This window comes from Mobula birostris, chromosome 22 (assembly GCF_030028105.1).
Source record: "Mobula birostris isolate sMobBir1 chromosome 22, sMobBir1.hap1, whole genome shotgun sequence".
In the NCBI taxonomy this organism is placed as follows: Eukaryota; Metazoa; Chordata; class Chondrichthyes; order Myliobatiformes; family Myliobatidae; genus Mobula; species Mobula birostris.
Window position 1 is genome coordinate 44,721,959 of NC_092391.1, and position 19,337 is coordinate 44,741,295.

Sequence of the window (19,337 nt, forward strand, 5' to 3'; positions counted from 1 at the left end):
TAGAATAGTACAGCACACTACAGGCCTTTCGCCCCACAATGTTGTACCAACCCTTAGACCCTGCTTCCCATATAACCCCCCACCTTAAATTCCTCCATATACCTGTCTAGTAGTCTCTTAAATTTCACTGGTGTATCTGCCTCCACCACTGACTCAGGCAGTGTATTCCACACACCAACCTCTCTGAATAAAAAAATCTTCCTCTAATATCCCCCTTGAGCTTCCCACCCCTTACCTTAAAGCCATGTCTTCTTGTACTGAGCAGTGGTGCCTTGAGGAAGAGGTGCTGGCTGTCCACTCTATCTGTTCCTCTTAATATCCTGTATACCTCTATCATGTCTCCTCTCATCCTCCTCTGCAAAGAGTAAAGCCCTAGCTTCCTTAATCTCTGATCATAATGCATACTCTCTAAACCAGGTAGCATCCTGGTAAATCTCTGTACCCTTTCCAATGCTTCCACATCCTTCCTATAGTGAGGCGACCAGAACTGGACACAGTACTCCAAGTGTGGCCTAACCAGAGTTTTATAGAGTTGCATCATTACCTCGTGACTCTTAAACTCTATCCCTCGACTTATGAAAGCTAACATCCCATAAACTTTCTTAACTACCCTATCTACCTGTGAGGCAACTTTCAGGGATCTGTGGACATGTACCCCCAGATCCCTCTGCTCCTCCACACTACTAAGTATCCTGCCATTTACTTTGTACTCTGCCTTGGAGTTTGTCCTTCCAAAGTGTACCACCTCACACTTCTTCGGGTTGAACTCCATCTGCCACTTCTGCATCCTATCAATGTCTCTCTGCAATCTTCAACAATCCCCTACACTATCCACAACACCACCAACCTTTGTGTCATCTGCACACTTGCCAACCCACCCTTCTACCCCCAATGGGATTGGGATTTGACGAAGCCAGGGGCGAGATTGATTGAGGATCGCTGACTATGGAGAAACTTTGAGGTTCAACTTGTGCACATTTGACTGTTTTGTTAAAATGGCCTTTTTTTGTTCTTTACTAACCCTTTAGTCAGATTAAGATCTATAAATATCTTTTAATTGTATGTGGTGTACTGTCTGTTATTTCGTTGCACTAATATGTAACGGCAGCAAATTACACCACATCCACACAAACTGGGTTGGGAAAGTGTCTCAATCTCACAATTCAGTGGGGCCAGAAGTTGTCTTCCCTAGACTTGCACAGCCGACTGAACCAGGGGGTTGCATAAGCTTGGGTGGAAAATCAAGTTCTGAAGGTTATGAGCAATTCATAAACTTCGCAAGAAATCTGAAAACGTGTAAGATGATGTTTAGGTATACACAGTGCTTTGATAAAGTATTCAGCTCCAACCCTTTGTTCACATAAATGAGTATTACAACCAGGGATTTTGATCAATTTAACAGAATTATTTGTGAATCACGCTCCTTTTTTCACAATAGAGCTCAAAAAACAGTTAATTGTAAAGCATGTAAAACTTAAGAACTCAAAAACTGAAATGTCAGTAGTTCAAAAGTAATCATCCACCTTGCTCAATAATTAGTTGAACGACCTCTCACAACTATTAAAGCCAGTAAGTCTTTTTGGATAAGTCTATAGCTTTGCTGAACGTAATGGACCAGGATTTGCTCATTCTTCCTTGCAAAATTCCTTAAGCTATGCTAGGTTATTTGGGGAGCTAAGGTGGACAGCAATCTTGAGGTCTTGCTAGAGATGTTTGATCGAGTTGAGGCCACCCAAAAACAGATTTTCTTCATTTGAAGCCACTCCATGGTTGCTCTGGCAATGTGCTTTGGGTCATTGTTTTGCTGAAAGGCAAACTTACTTCCCAGTTTAAGCTTTCTGGCAGAGCCTAGCAGGTTTTTATCCAGGATCTCTGTGTATTTGTTTTCCTATCAATCCTGACCAGATTTCCAGTCCCTCTTGCTGAAAAGTATCTCCATATTATGATGCTACCTCCACCATACTTTATAGTAGGGATGGTGTACATGGCTGATATGCAGTACTATATTTATGCCACTTGTACTGCTTAGTGTTGAGGCCAAGAAGTTCCACTTTAGTCTCATCCGACTACAAGACCTTCTTCCACATCTTTACAGTATCTTATGAAGCTTTGCAAAGTCCTTACAGGCAAGGATGTACTTTTAGTGGTACATATGACATAAATATAATACTGCACATGAGCAAGGTAACACCATTCCTTCTGTAAGGTATGGTGGAGGTAACATGCAATGGGAATGCTTATCAGCAGCAGGGATTGGAAATCTGGGTGGGTTTACAGGAAGATGAATGCTGCAAAATACAGAGAGATCCTGAATAAAAACCTGCTAGCTTCTACCAGAAAGCTTAAACTGGGAGGAAGTTTGTCTTTCAGCAGGAAAACGACACTAAGCACACTACCAGAGCAACTATGGAGTTGCTTCAAATGAAGAAAATTGACATCCTTGAGTAGCTCTGTCAGAATCCTGATCTCCTGCTGTCCCCTCTCCCACTTGCCCAGACTACACACCCTCCCTGCCCCCAAAATCTCCCTCCCCTCTGGTGAGCATTTGTGTTCCAAACCCCTCAACTTGGAGAATTGTGCCTCCATGACCACCCTCCACAGCCTGACTGACTGCTGGTCAGGGTTAAGAAACAGTTGGAGACACTACATCAAGGCAATGGTGCTGAACTGGATAGTATCATCCTCAGGGTACTTACTGAAGGCCTGTGTGAGCCAGCTGCCTGGTATTTTGCAGTACCTTTACAATCACTGTCTGGAAAAGATACCAGTACTGTGGAAGACTTCCTGCCTGGTTCCTGTACCCAAGAAGGTGACTCCATCTGAACCTAATGACTATAAACCAATTGCCCTCACATCCCATGTGAAGAAGGTGCTAGAGAGGCTGGTTCTGACTTACCTTGGACCGCAGGTGAGAGCTTCATTGGACCTTCTACAGTTTGCCAACCAATCTCATGAGAATGGATGATGCTGGTGGCATTGTGAGAATCACATTTTTTTGATTTCTCTAGTGCCTTCAACACAATCCAGCCACTTCTAGGTGAGAAGCTGCAAAGGTTGAGCATAGACATATTCTCTGTCTCCCGGATTACTGACTATTTGACAGACCCCAGTTTGTACGACTGGGAGTTCTCTATCTGATTATGGTGAAGAACTAAGGGAATAGTACCAGAGAAGTTGATGAGTTTGAAACTGATAAATCTGAAGGACTTGATGGTCTATATTACAGAATATTGAAAAAGTTGTCTCTAGAGGTGGTGGATACTCTGGTATCTAGATTCTGGAATTGTCCCTGTGAATAGGAAGAGACAATTGTGACCCCCACTATTTAAGAAAGGATGAAGAGAGAAAATGGGGGACCACCAATCTGTTACCTTAAAGTTAGTGGTAGGTAAAGTGCTGGAACATACAGTATATAAAGGATTAGTAAAAATATCTTGGAAAGAATGATATCACTGAGCAGAGTCAACCTGAATTAATGAAGGGAAAGTTATGTTTGACTAAAATGTTGGAGGTCTTTGAGAATGTAATGGATGTGCTGTATTTTGATTTCCATAAGGCAACATATAGGAGGTTGATTATCAAGATTAAAGCATAAGGAAATGGGATAATGTGTTGATACAGTTTGTCTATTGGACAGAAATGAAAACACAAGTATTCTTTTGGTCTTAGATTAAAAGGATATGCTTGCATAGCAAGATTGCAACAAATATTTATTGGACTAGTTTCAAACTGGCAAATTTGCTATCTGAGAAAGATTGGAACTGTGTTCTCTGGAGTTCAGAAGAATGAGAGAAGATATAATTAAAAAAGAGGCTTGGTGTAGATGTAGGGAGGATGTTTTGAACATATAACAATCTGCTGTAGTACAGAAAGCAAGGCAAATCTAGGATAAGATGGTTGAAAACAAATTTCCATTGAAAGTCACTACATAAAGTGTGCAGCCTTATTGTCCATTGTACCCATGCCATCCATTGTATCTATCTACATTAATCTCATTCACCCACATTAGGTCCACGGCCTTCCATAGCTTGGCTATTTAAGTACCAGTTTAGATGTTTCTTAAAGGTCATGCTCTCCACCACCTCTTCAGGCATTGCAATCCAGGCTCCCAGCACTTGAGTAGAAAAAAGAAACTTCCCTTTGAGCCCTTCTAATTCAACTAATTTTCACCCCAGAACTATACCTCCTTGTCTTCAACATCCTCCATATCCCCCACCTTTCAAGTTTCGTTTGCAGCACCCCCAAGATTTTCTGTTTCACGAACACAAACCTAGCCTGCCCAGTTCCTTATAACTAATGCTTCAATCCAGGCAGCATCTTGATGAATTTCCTGTGCACATTATGTTTGTTCTGAATGAACAAACCTAAAGTTGCACAGTTTTATGAAAAAGCATTGAAATAGGACCACAAACACAAGGAATTCTGCAGATGCTGGAAATTCAAGCAATACACATCAAAGTTGCTGGTGAATGCAGCAGGCCAGGCAGCATCTCTAGGAAGAGGTACAGTCGACATTTCCGGCCGAGACCCTTCGTCAGGACTAACTGAAGGAAGGGCTAGTAAGAGATTTGAAAGTGGGAGGGGGAGGGGGAGATCCAAAATGATAGGAGAAGACAGGAGGGGGAGGGATGGAGCCAAGAGCTGGACGGGTGATTGGCCAAGGGGATATGAGAGGATCATGGGACAGGAGGCCCAGGGAGAAGGAAAAGGGGGAGGGGGAAAAAAATCCAGAGGATGGGCAGGAGGTATAGTCAGAGGGACAGAGGGAGAAAAAGGAGACAGAGAGAAAGAAGTGTATATAAATAAATAACGGATGGGGTACGAGGGGGAGGTGGGGCATTAGCGGAAGTTTGAGAAGTCAGTGTTCATGCCATCAGGTTGGAGGTTACCCAGACGGAATATAAGGTGTTGTTCCTCCAACCTGAGTGTGGCTTCATCTTTGCAGTAGAGGAGGCCGTGGATAGACATCAGAATGGGAATGGGATGTGGAATTAAAATGTGTGGCCACTGGGAGATCCTGCTTTCTCTAGCGGTCAGAGCGTAGGTGTTCAGCAAAATGATCTCCCAGTCTGCGTCGGGTCTCGCCAATATATAGAAGGCCACATCGGGAGCACCAGACACAGTATATCACCCCAGCCGACTCACAGGTGAAGTGTCGCCTCACCTGGAAGGACTGTCTGGGGCCCTGAATGATGGTAAGGGAGGAATTGTAAGGGCATGTGTAGCACTTGTTCCACTTACAAGGATAAGTACCAGGAGGGAGATCAGTCGGGAGGGATGGGGAGGGCGAATGGACAAGGGAGTCGTGTAGGGAGCGATCCCTGCGGAAAGCGGGGTGGGGGGAGGGAAAGATGTGCTTAGTGGTGGGATCCCATTGGAGGTGGCAGAAGTTACGGAGAATTATATGTTGGACCCAGAGGCTGGTGCGGTGGTAGGTGAGGACCAGGGGAACCCTGTTCCTAGTGGGGTGGCAGGAGGATGGAGTGATAGCAGATGTGCGTGAAATGGGGGAGATGCGTTTGAGAGCAGAGTTGATGGTGGAGGAAGGGAAGCCCCTTTCTTTAAAAAAGGAGGACATCTCCCTCGTCCTGGAATGAAAAGCCTCATCCTGAGAGCAGATGCGGCGGAGACGGAGGAATCGCGAGTAGGGGAGGGCATTTTTGCAAGAGACAGGGTGAGAAGAGGACTAGTCCAGATAGCTGTGAGAGTCAGTAGGCTTATAGTAGACATCAGTAGATAAGCTGTCTTCAGAGATAGAGACAGAAAGATCTAGAAAGGGGAGGGAGGTGTCGGAAATGGACCAGGTAAACTTGAGGGCAGGGTGAAAGTTGGAGGCAAAGTTAATGAAGTCAACGAGCTCAGCATGCGTGCAGGAAGCAGCGCCAATGCAGTCGTCGATGTAGCGAAGGAAAAGTGGGGGACAGATACCAGAATAGGCACGGAACATAGATTGTTCCACAAAGCCAACAAAATGCCAGGCATAGCTAGGACCCATACAGGTGCCCATAACTACACCTTTAGTTTGGAGGAAGTGGGAGGAGCCAAAGCAGAAATTATTAAGAGTAAGGACTAATTACGCGAGACAGAGCAGAGTGGTGGTAGAGGGGAACTGATTAGGTCTGGAATCCAAAAAGAAGCGGAGAGCTTTGAGACCTTCCTGATGGGGGATGGAAGTATATAGGGACTGGACGTCCATGGTGAAAATAAAGCGGTGGGGGCCAGGGAACTTGAAATCATCGAAAAGTTTAAGAGCGTGAGAAGTGTCACGAACATAGGTAGGAAGGGAATGAAGAAGGGGGGATAAAATCGTGTCGAGGTATGCAGAAAGGAGTTCAGTGGGGCAGGAGCAAGCTGAGACAATAGGTCTGCCAGGACAGGCAAGTTTGTGGATCTTGGGTAGGAGGTAGAAATGGGAAGTGCGAGGTGTGGGAGCTATAAGGTTGGTAGCAGTGGACGGGACATCCCCTGAGCGGATAAAGTCGGTGATGGCGTGAGAGACAATTTTACTTGTGTCTGCAGGGTGGAGTGATGTCAGATACAGAATAGAATGCAAACAGAAAATACTGGATGCATTCAGCAGGTCAGGCAACTGTAGAAAGAGAAATTCTGCTTTTTATGTTTCTGGCATCTGTAGTATTTTATTTTCATGTAAGTATGCAACTAGCAAATTGTCAGGCTAATATGGGTGTCTTTCACTGAAGCAAGATAATATTGGGATAAGGCAATGGCAGACAAGTCTTTATGGAAGCAGATGCAGAAAACCTCCCAGAAATAGTGAACTACAGGTCTAAAGTGAATGAGTTCAAATATATTAGTATTAGTGTAAAGAATTGTATTATAGAGATGCATGGGATTAGAAGGCAATGAACTCCTAAATTCTGATGGCATGCATCCTGATGAAAGTGGCTATGGAGATGAGAAATGCACCTAAAATTTTCTAACAGTTCCTTTAGTTTGAAAGATAATAAATTCAACTCCATTACTTAAGAAAGGAAGGAGTGAAAAGAACATTGTTGATTAATTAGCCTGTTGTCAGGAATATTAAAAAAATGTTAAACACCTCAATCATTCACAATCCTTATCGAATGCTTTGAAGAGGGGATCATGTAATAAATGTAAGTTTGTAATGATAAAATATAGGCGGTAGGAGGGAAATGCAGAGCTACTTGCCAGTGAGGATAAGAATAGGATGAGTAGGCAGATGAATGTGTGGCTGAGGAATTGGGGTATGGTTTCTGATTTGTGGATCATTGGGATCTCTTCTGAGGAAGGTATGATGTGTACAAAAAGTATGGGTTACACCTGAATTTGAGGGGGACCAATATCCTTGCAGTCGGGTTTGCTAGAGCTGTTGGGAAGATTTGAACTAGTTTGGCAGGGGGAGGAGAACCAGAACGACAGGGTAATTGGTATACAGTAAATGCAGCATATAGTGAGACAGAGGGAAGACAGACAGTTACAGGGAAAAATTGCAGTCAGTGGAATGGGTTGAAAAATGCAAGAAGTATCAGGAACAAGAGTGATGAAGTTAAAGCATAGGTCAGTACATGGAACTACAACATTGTGGCCATTGCTGGATGCTCCAGGGTTTAGATTTTCAAAAAGGATAGCGAGGGTTGTAAAAGAGGTGGAGTGACATTGCTAATCAGGGATAGTATCACAGCTGCAGAAAGAGGACATCATGGAGGGGTTATCTACTGAGTCAGTGTGGTTGGAAGAAACAGGAAGGGAGCATCACTATTGGGAGTATTCTATACACCTTCCAATAACAACAAGGGAACAGTTCAGGTAGCAAATTTTGGAGAGGTGCAAAATTAACAGGGTAGTCGTCATGGGTGACTTCAACTTCCCTAATAATGATTGGTACCTCATTAGTGCAAAAAGTTTAGGTGGAGCAGAATTTGTTAGGTGTGTCCAAGAAGGATTCCTGACACAATATGTAGATGTGTCTTCTAAAGGAGAGGCCATACTGGACCTGGTACTAGGCAATGAACCAGGTATCATATCTTACAGTGGGTGAGCATGTCGAATACAGTGACCACAGCTCCCTGACCTTTACCATTGCCTTGGAGTGGGATAGGAGCAGACGATATGCTAAGGTATTTAATTGGGGGAAGGAAAATTATACCTTTAGATAGGAACTTGGGAGTGCAAACTGGGAATGGATATACCCAGGAAATGCACAACAGAAATGTGGAGGCTGTTTAGGGAACACATGCATAGGGTTCCAAATAGGTTCATCCCATTGAGACAGGGAAAGGATGGTAGGGTGAAGGAATCGTGTTTGAGGAGATGTGGATCATCCAGTCAAAGAGAAAAGAAGCTTACTTAAGTTTAGAAATCAATCAAACAGGGCTCTAGAGATTTACAAAGTAGCCAGGAAGGAGCTTAAGAATTAGCTTAGGAGAGCTGGAAGGGGGGCATGAAAAGGCCTTGGTGAGTAGGATTAAGAAAAAATCCAAGGCGTTATACATGCAAGTGAAGAACAGGAGGAGAGCCAGAGTGATGGTCGGACCGATCACGGATAGAAGAGGAAATGTGCCTGGAGTTGGAGGAGGTAGGACAGGTCCTTAATGGATCTGTCCCCGGGGACAGATGGGATATACCCTGGGTTACAATCGGAACTGAGAGAAGAGATTGCTGCACCTTTGGCTATGATCTTTGCATCCTCACTTGCCACAGAAGTAGTACTAGGTGCTTGGAGGAAGGTAATTGTTATTCCTTTGTTCAAGAAAGGGAGTAGGGATAACCATGGAAATTATAGACCAGTGAGTCTTAATTCAGTGGTGGTCAAGTTATCGGAGAAGGTTCTTAGAGACAAGATTTAGGAGCCTTTGGAGGAACATAGTCTGATTAGGGATTGTCAACATGGCTTTGTAAGGGGCAGATCATGCCTCTCGAGCTTATTTAAATTCCTTGAGGTTGTGACAAAACACATTGAAAAAGGTAGAGCAGTGGATGTATGTAGATTTGATTAAGGCATTTGATTTTATTAAGCCCATATGATAGGCTCATTCAGAAAATCAGAGGCATGTGATCCAGGGAAACTTGGCTGTGTGGGTTCAGAATTGGCTTGCCCCTTGAAGGCAGAGAGCGGTGGTAGATGGAGCAGAAGTGTACAAGTGGAAGGATGTGTTAGTAACTGCAGATGATGGGAAGGTTGGTGTTGTTGTGTATAGTGCAGAAGGTTGTCTTAGGTTACACGGGACATTGAGCTGGGCTGAGGGGAGAAATGGCAGATGGAATTCAATCCTGAAAAATGTGAAGTTATTCACTTTGGAAGGTCACATTTGAAGACGGAATATGGGTAATGGGAAAATTCTTAGTAGTTTGGAGGAACAGAGGGATTTTGGGATCCACGTCCATAGATCGGTCATAGCTGCCAAACAAGTTGATAGAGTTGTTAAGAAAGCATATGTAACATTAATTAGTTGGAAGGGATTAAATTCAAGTTGTGAGAGGTAATGTTGCAGCTCTATGCAACCCTGGTTAGACCACACTTGGAATATTGTGTTCAGTTCTGGTCACCTTATATAAAGGATGTGGAGAATTTAGACAGAGTGCAGAGGAGATTTACAAGGATGCTGCCTGGTTTAGAGCATGCCTTAAGTTCAAAGTAAATTTATTGTCAAATTATGTGTCCCCATATACAAATGTGAGATTTATTTTCTTGTGGGTATACTCAATAAATCGTAGAATAATAACCATTACAGAACCAATGAAAGACCACACCAACTTGGGTATTCCACCAGTGTGTGAAAGATAACAAATTGTACAAATACAAAAATAAATAAATAACAACAATAATAAACAAGCAACAAATATCAAGAGCACAAGACGAAGAGTCTCTTAAAGTGAGTCCATTGGTTGTGGGAACATTTCAATGGAAAGTAAAATGATAAGTATGTAAAAAAAGAGAGATACGAGAGTGGATATAGGACAGCTGGAAAATGAAGTGATAAGCCAGGGAAATAATAGCGGGGGACAAGGAGATGACAGATGAACTAAATGAGTATTTTACATCAGTCTTCACTGTGGAAGACACGAGCAGATGCCAGATGTTGTGTGTGAAGGAAGAGAAGTGGGTGCAGTTACTATTACAAGGGAGAAGGTGCTCAAAAAGCTGAAAGACCCAAGGGTACACAACTCACCCAGACCAGATGAACTGCACCCTAGGGTTCAGAAAGAGGTAGCGCTAGAGATTGAGGAGGCATTAACAATGATCTTTCAAAAATCATTGGACTTTGGCATGGTACCAGAGGACTGGAAAATTGAAAATGTCACTCCAGTCTTTAAGAAAGAAAGAAGGCAGCAGAAAGGAAATTATAGTCCAGTTAGCCTGACCTCAGTGGTTGGGAAGATGTTGGAGTCAATTGTTAAGGATGAGGTTATGAGGTACATGGTGACACAGGACAAGATAGGACAAAGTTAGCAAGGTTTCCTTGAGGGAAAGTCTTGCCTGACAAACCTGTTGGAATTCTTTGAGGAGATTACAAGTAGGATGGATAAAGGGGATGCAGTGGATGTTGTATATTTGGACTTCCAGAGGGCCTTTGACAAGGTGTCACACATGAGACTTCTTACCAAGTTAAGAATGCATGATATTACAGGAAAGTTACTAACATAGCTAGAGCATTGGCTAATTGGTAGGAGGCAGCGAGTGGGAATAAAAGGATCCTTTTCTGGTTGGCTGCCAGTGACTAGTGGTATTCCACAGGAGTCTGTATTGAGACTATTTTTTATGCTGTTTATCAATGATTTAGATGATGAAATAGATGGCTTTGTTGCCAAGTTTGCAGATGATAGGAAGATTGGCGGAGGGGCAGGTAGTGTTGAAGAAATAAGTAGGCTGCAGAAGGACTTAGGCAGACTAGGAGAATGAGCAAGAAAGTGGCAAATGAAGTACAATGTTGGAAAATGCATGGTCATGCACTTTGGCAATAGAAATAAATATGCAGAGTATTTTCTAAAAGGGGAGAAAATCCAAAAATCTGAGATGCAAAGGGACTTGGGAGTCTTTGTGCAGAACAACCTAAAGGTTAACTTGCAGATTGAGTTGGAGGTTGATTTGGTGGTGAGGAAGGCAAATGCAAGGTTAGCATTCAGTTTTAGAGGGCTTGAATACAAGACCGGGGATATGATGCTGAGACTTTACAAGGCACTGGTGAGGGCTCGCCTGGAGTATTGTGAACAGTTTTGGGCTTCTCATCTAAGAAGAGATGTGCTGGCATTGGAGAGGGTCCAGAGGCAGTTCACAAGGATGATTCCGGGAATGAAAAGATTATCATGCAAGGAAAGCTTGATGGCTCTGGGTCTGTACTTGCTGGAATTTAGAAGGATGAGGGGTAATAACTGTTCCTGAACCCATGGTGTGAACCCTGAGGCTCCTGATGGCAGTAGCGAGAAGAGAGCGTGTCCTGGGTGGTGGGGGTCCCTGATGACGGATGCTGCTTTCCTGCGACAGCATTTCATGTAGATGTATTCAATGGTGAGGAGGGCTTTACCTGTGATGGACTGGGCTGTATCCATTACTTTTGTAGGACTTTCTGTTCAAGGGCATTGGGGTTCTCATACCAGGCTGTGATGCAGCCTATCCACCACACATCTATAGAAGTTTGTCAAATTTCTAGATGTCATGCTGAATCTTTGCAAGTTACCAAGTAAGTAGAAGCACTATTGTGCTTTCTTCATAATTGCACTTACTTGTTGGGCCCAGGACAGGTCCCCTGAAATAATAACAATGAGAAATTTACAGTTGCTGACCCTCTCCACCTCTGGTCCTACAATGAGGATTAGCTCATGGACCTCTGGTTTCCGCCTTCTGGTCAATAATCATCTCCTTGGTCTCGCTGTCATTGTGTAAGAGGTTGTCATTGTGACACCACTCAGCCAGATTTTCATTCTCCCTCCCATATACTGATTCATCACCATCTTTGATTTGGCCGACGACAGTGGTGTCGTCAGCAAGCATTCGATATGTGCTTAGCCACACAGTCATAGGTGTAAAGCGATTAGAGCACATAGCCTGTGCTGCTGGAGATTGGGGAGGAGATGCTGCTGCCAATCCAAACTGACTGTGAGCGAGGGCATCGAAGATCCAATACAAGCAAGTATTGAGGCCAGGGTCCGGGAGCTCATTGATTACTTTTGAGGGGATGATGGTATTGAATGCTGAATTGTAATTGATAAGGAGAATTCTGATGTGTGCATCTTTGCTCTCCAGGGTTGAGGGAAGAGCCAGTGAGATGGCATCTGCTGTGGACCTGTTGTGCCGGGAGGCAAATTGGAGCGGATCCAAGTCGCTTCTCAGTCAGGAGTTGATATGTTTCATCACCAGCCTCTCAAAGCACTTCACCACTGTGAATGTAAGTACTACTGGACAATAGCCTTTGAGGCCAGTCACCATGCTCTTCTTGAGCACCAGTATAATTAAAGCCTGCTTGAAACAGGTGGGTACTTCAGACTGCCAAAGCGTGAGGTTAAAGATTTCAGTGAACATCGCAGCCAGTTGATCAACATAGGGCTTTTGTACTTGGCCAGATACCCCCTTTGGGCCACATCTTGGCCTCCGAGACTAAAATCATAGGGTCACTGGGGACTGCAGGAGTTGGTGATGGATCTGCCATGTTTTGACGGTTAAGGCAAGCATAGAAGGCACCGAGCTTATCTGGAAGCAAAGCCCTGTTGTCACATGTTGCTTAGTTTAACTTTACACGAGGTGATAGTATTCAAACCCTGCCACAACTGTCGAGCATCCTTCATTGATTCAAGTTTAGTCCAGATAGACTGAGCAAGCTAGGGGTTTTTCTCTCTGGAGTGAATGAGAAAGAGAGGCGACTTGGTAGAGGTGTACAAGGTGATAGAGGCGTAGATCATGTGACATTTTCAGAGGGTGTAAATGGTAAAATACAAGGAGGCGTAACTTTAAGGTGACTGGAGGTAAGTATAGTGGAGATGTCAGAAAGTGGTGACTGCGTGGAATGCACTGCCGGGCTTGGTGGTAGGGGCAGATACACTAGGGACATTTAAGAAGCACTTGGGCAGATGAATGATGGAGAAAGTGAGAGCTATGCTGGAGGGAAAGGTTAGATTGATCTTAGAGTAGGGTAAAAGGTTGGCACAACATCATGGACTGAAGGGCCTGTACTGTGCTGTAATGTTCTAGAAACATCAGGGTTTGCAGGCAGATTAATGGGCAAGGTCATGGCAGATGGCATATAATATGGAAAACCTTGAAGCCATCTTCCTTGATAAGAAAAATAACTACTTAAATAGCGAGAGTTTAAATGATTTTAGGATGTTTTAAGGCAAGAGACCTGAATGTCTTTGTATATGAAGTTAGTATGTGATTCAGGAAGCAAATAGTCACTATCACCTACTCTAACAGGATAATTATAATCAATTACTATTGAGACCGCAGCATGTCTACAGGATTGGTTTGCCTGTATAAGGTAAGATGGAGTTGCTGGAAAGGAAATGAAGCAAAGGATCCTGGGATTGAAGATAAGGTACAGGAGCAGAATGGACTATTCAGCCCATCAGTCTACTCCGCATTCAATCATGGCTGATCCTCGTCAACCCCATTGGTCACCCTTTTCCACATAATCCTTAACCACTTTACCAACCAAGAACCTATCAATCTCTGCCTTAAATATGCCCAGTGACTTGACCGCCATACAACGAATTCCACAGATTTGTCACCCTCTAGCTGAAGGAGTTCCTTCTCATCTCTCTTTTAAAGGGACGTCACTTTATTTTGAGGCTTTGCTGTCAGGTTCTAGACTTTCCCATCACTGAAAATTACTAATATCCACTCAATCCAGACCTTCCAGTATCCAGTAGTTTCAATAAGATTTTCCCCTGTCCTTCTGAACTCTGCCAAGTAGAGGCTGAGAGACTTCAAATGCTCCTCATAAGTTAAACTTTTCATTCTTGGGATTATTCATGTGAACCTCCTTCGGATCCTCTCCAAACCCATCATGACCTTCCTTAGTTACAGTATAGGGCCCAAAGTTGCTCACAATGCATTCTGACCAATATGCTATAAAGCCTCAGCACCACATCCTCATTTTTATATTCTAGTCCTCTCCAAATGGCGAGAGAGAGAGAGAGAGCAGCGCGCTGCGCGTGCGCAGCCCTCCGATGAAAAATGATATTGTATCTGTTAAATAGGGGCCGTGGGCAATTCTGATTTGATGGAGATGGACGTGAAAGCACAGAGGAACATCTGGAGAAATTTCTGAAACGCCAGTTCACTGCTGTCGTTACTGCGCGATCCGGAATCTTTCAGAGGGAAGGCCTCAAAATCCACGGCTTTGCCTACTGTTGGCGACCGAGAAGGAGGTTGAATCGTTTGGATAGAGATGGCGCTCAGTACTCGGTGTCGGAGAGCTGATCAGAGCTCGAAGTTTTCGGATGACTCAGAGTTGGACTGTGGTTGGGCATGGCAGGGAGAGTTTTTCTTCCTTCTCCCGTCTGCATGAGATGTGGAACATTTGAGAGACTTTGAACTTTTTACTGTGCTCATGGACTTCTTCATCAAGTTATGGTATTGTTGCACTGTTGTAACTATATGTTATAATTATGTGGTTTTGTTAGTTTTTTTCAGTCTTGGTCTGTCCTGTGTTTTGCGATATCACACTGGAGGAAATATTGTATCATTTCTTAATGCATGCATTACTAAATGACAATAAAAGAGGACTGCGTGTCTTCATAATCTAAAAAATAATGAATGCCAATGTTGCATTTACCTCCTTTTACCATCTCAACCAGCAAATTAACTTTGAGGCAATCCTGACTTAGAACTCCCAAGACTCTTTGCACCCTTAATTTCTCAATTTTCTCCCCATTTTGAAAGACAAGACAAAGGAGCCGAATTAAGTCATTCACCCCATCGTGTCTGCCATTCTTTCTGGACTGATTTATTGTTCTTCCTTAACCTCATTCACTGCCTTCTCCGTGTAACGTTTGATACTTGGGCTAATCAAGAAATGATCAACCTTCGCTTGAAATATACCCAATGACTTGGACCCCACGGCTGTTTGTGGCAATGAATTCTACAGATTCACCACCATCTGGATGAAGAAATTCTTCCTCATCTCTGTTTTAAATGCATGCCCAATTATATTGTGGTCTTGCCCTCTGGCCCTAGATTCTCCGACTACTGGAAAAAATCTCTCCATGTCCACCCTATCCAGGCCTTTCAATACTTGATAGGTTTCACTGAGATTCCACTTAATCCTTCTAAACTCCAGTGAGTACAGGCCAAGATCAAATATGGTCTGACCAACAACCCCCCCAACAACTCTCAGATTTCCGCAGGGATAATTTTCTCCACGATTCTCTTGTCAATTCATCCAACCCCACTCATCTCCCTCCCAGCATTTATCCCTGCAAACAGCCAAGTGCCACACCTGCCTATTCACCACCACCCTCACATCCATTCGGGGCCCCAAATAGTCCTTCCAAATGAGGCAATACCTCACAGGCAAATCTGCTTGAGTCTTCTATTATATCCAGTGCTCCTGATGTAGCAACACACATCAAAGTTGCTGGTGAACGCAGCAGGCCAGGCAGCATCTCTAGGAAGAGGTACAGTCGACATTCACCTCTTCCTAGAGATGCTGCCTGGCCTGCTGTGTTCACCAGCAACTTTGATGTGTGTTGCTTGAATTTCCAGCATCTGCAGAATTCCTGTTGTCTCCTGATGTAGTCTCCTCTCTATTGCTGAGACTGGTTGTAAATCGGGGGTTCACTTTGTGGAGCACCTCTGATTCATCCATAACTTCCCGATAGCCCAACATCTTAATTTCAGGATTCCCATTCCTGTTCCAACATGTCATTCCATAGCCCCCTCTTGAGCCATGATGAGGCCATCTTCAAGGTCGAGGAGCCTCGCCTTATAATCCATCTGGGTAGCCTCCAACCTGATGACATGAATATTGATTTCTTCTTCCAGTTAAAAAATATCCTTTTCCCTCCCCTCTTTTTCTATTCCCCACCCTGGCCTCTTACTTCTTCTCTATCTGCCTATTACCTTCCCCTGGTGCCTCTCCTCTGTCCCTTAACCCATCTTTTTATCCTGGTGTCTTCCCCCTTCCTTTCCAGTCCTGAAGAAGGGTCTTGGCCTGAAATGTCAACTGGTTGTTCATTTTCACGGATGCTGCCTGACCCGTTGAGTTCATCCAGTATTTTCTGTGTGTTGCTTTGGATTTCCAGCATCTGCAGAATTTCTTGTGTTTACCATTAAATCCTTGCTTTTCTATTTTATTTTTCTTGAAATCATTGCAAACATTGCATTTGCCTTCTTTACCACTGATTAACCTCCAAGTTAACCAGGAGGACTCCCAGTGCAGGACTACCTACAGATTACGTTGCACCTCGAATTTATGGATTTTCTTTTCACTTAGAAAGTGGTCTATGCCCTTATTCCTTCTACCAAAGTGCATAACCACATATTTCCCCGTGCTTTTTTCCCATCTGGCAATTCTATGCCCATTCTCCCAAGCTGTCTACAGTCTACCTTCCCCTCCACCTACCTTTGTATCATGCACAGGCTTGGCCACAAAACCATCAATTCTGCCATCCAGATCATTAACATATAATGTGAACAGTATCAGGCTCAACGCAGACCCTGGGCAGCCCCCTTTATTCCAACTCTTTGCCTTTTACCAGTCAGTCAGTCTTCTATCTTCACCTTTTCAGTAGAAAATAGTCTACAACTTTATTCTTACTATCAAGTGCATAACCCCACATTTCCCTAATATGTATTCCATCTGCCACTTCTTTGTGCACTCTTGCAACCTGCCCAATCCTCTTCCGACTCTCTGCCTCTACAACGTTTACTCCACCCATCTTGGTATCATCTGCAAACTTGGTTGCAATGCCATCGGCTGGTCCATCCAGATCATTAATGCATGAAGTGAGAAGTTGCAGTCCCAATACTGACCTCTGCAGAAGTCCATCGCTCACTGGCAGCCATCCTGAAAAAGACCCCCTTATACCCACTCTGTGACTCCTGCCAGTCAGCCTATCTATCCATGCTGGTACCTTGCCCGTATACCCTCTGCTCTTCTTTATTAGCCTCATGCACAGCACCTTGTCAAAGACCTGAAAATTCAAGTAACACTGACCGACTCTGCTTTGTCTAATCTGCTTGTAATCTCAAAGAATTCTAACAGATTTCTCAGCTCACCTTCATGGACCTGTACTCACTTCGTCTTATTTTATATATACTTCCAAGTCCTCTAAAATTTCATCCTTAATAATGGACTCCAATATCTTACCTACCCATCAAGGTCAGGCCTGTGTTATAATACCCTGCCTTTTAACTCCTTCACTTATTAAACAGTAGTGATACACTTTCAATTTTCCAGTCCTCTGAAACCCTCCCCTATAGCATTTTTAGTTGTCCTCTCTTGGCATTTAAAGACATGACAACATCTGGATTCCCACTAATCTTCACTATAAAATGTTGTATGTTGCTTATGTTGTCCCTCACTTGTCTTGTTAGCCATGGTTGCCTCATCTCTCACCACCGCCCCCCCCCCCACCCCGAGTGTTTTTCTTCCTTGCAATCAGCTTCTCTCTCTCAAACTGCAGAATGAATTCTGGGTTTAGACATAGTCAGAATTATCTGTAGCTGGTATCACCTTTTGTGCTGTTCGAGTCAAGAAGTAATGTGTATGAATTGCTCAGAACCAGCCTGTCTTTATCAAATTCAAGCCTATTTTAACAATCTTTTCTTTCCTACTTTTCTGAATTTTATTCTGCTTGAGTTATGAATACTTGCCGTATGTCAATGGTAAGCTATTACAGATTTATATACTGAGCTTTATCAGAGACAGTGGATTTGTTTAGAAGCAATCCTAGAATTCCTTCCGAATGTTGATCCAACATCGAATTTAGATCCTGTAAAGCACAAGAGAAGAAAACACTGAGAAACGGAATATTGGTGTGCATCACTTTAGTTGGTAAAGAATGAGCTCATGAAACACTTGAAATGTGACATTTTGGTCATGAGCACCTACAACATAGAAAACTGGAGCAGGAATAGCTCAGTTAGCTCCTTAAATCTGTAAATCCTTTTCATTTAGATCATGGCTGGTCCATTCTTCTTCTCAACACAGGGAACGGTAGTGTAGTGGTTAGCACAACGCTTTACAGTACCAGCGACCCAGGTACAATTCCCACCGCTGCCTGTAAGGAGTTTGTATGTTCTCTCTGTGACCGCGTGGGCTTCCTCCGGGTGCTCCGGTTTACAAAATTGTACCGGTTGGCAGGTGAATTGGCAATTGTAAATTGTTCCATGATTAGGCTAGGGTTAAATCTGGGGACTGCAGGGCGGCAAGGTTTGAAGGGCCAGAAGGGCTTATTCCACTCTGATTCTCAAATACATAAATAAAGGGGCTGACGAGACGGCCTACAGGGACAAGGTCCAGCACCTGGCCGCGTGATGTGCCGACAACAACCTGGCCCTTAACACCCAGAAGACCAGGGAGATCATTGTGGACTTCAGGCATGCCAGGAGTCACACTCATGTCCCCATCTACATCAACAGAGCTGTAGTGGAGTGTGTATCAAGCTTCAAATTCCTTGGTGTCCACATTTCCAAGGATCTCACCTGGTCCGTGAACTCCTCCATCCTGATCAAAAAGGCGCAACAGTGCCTTTATTTCCTGCGGAGCATCAAGAAAGCTCACCTCTGTCCCAGGATACTGACGAACTTTTACTGCTGTACCATTGAGAGCATACTCACCAACTGCACCTCAGCGTGGTATGGCAATTGTCCCGTATCAGACCGCAAAGCACTCCAGCGTGTGGTGAAATCTGCCCAGCACATTATCGGCACCCAATTGCCCACCATTGAGAACATCTACTATAAACGCTGCCTGGGCAGGGTGAAAAGCATTATCAGGGATGCATCTCCCCTTAACCATGGACTTTTTACTCTCTTCCCATCCAGTAGGTGCTACAGGAGCCTCCGCTCCCACATCAGCAGACACAGGAAGAGCTTCTTCCCTGAGGCTGTGACCCTGCTGAACCTCACATCACAGTGCTAAGCAGTATTGCACCCATATTATACTGTCTCAGTACTTTTATATTTGTGTGCTGTAGCTCTTACTTTTTATTCGCAGTTATTTTGTAAATAACACTATTCTTTGCATTTCTGGTCAGATGCTAAATGCATTTCATTGGCTTTGTATCTGTGCTCGGCACAATGACAATAAGGTTGAATCTCATCTAATCTAAAACAACCCTTGTTCTTTCTTTGACTGCCTTATAATTCAATGTATTTTTGTAACAACCTTACACCTTCAAAGACGTAAGCCTAGCAA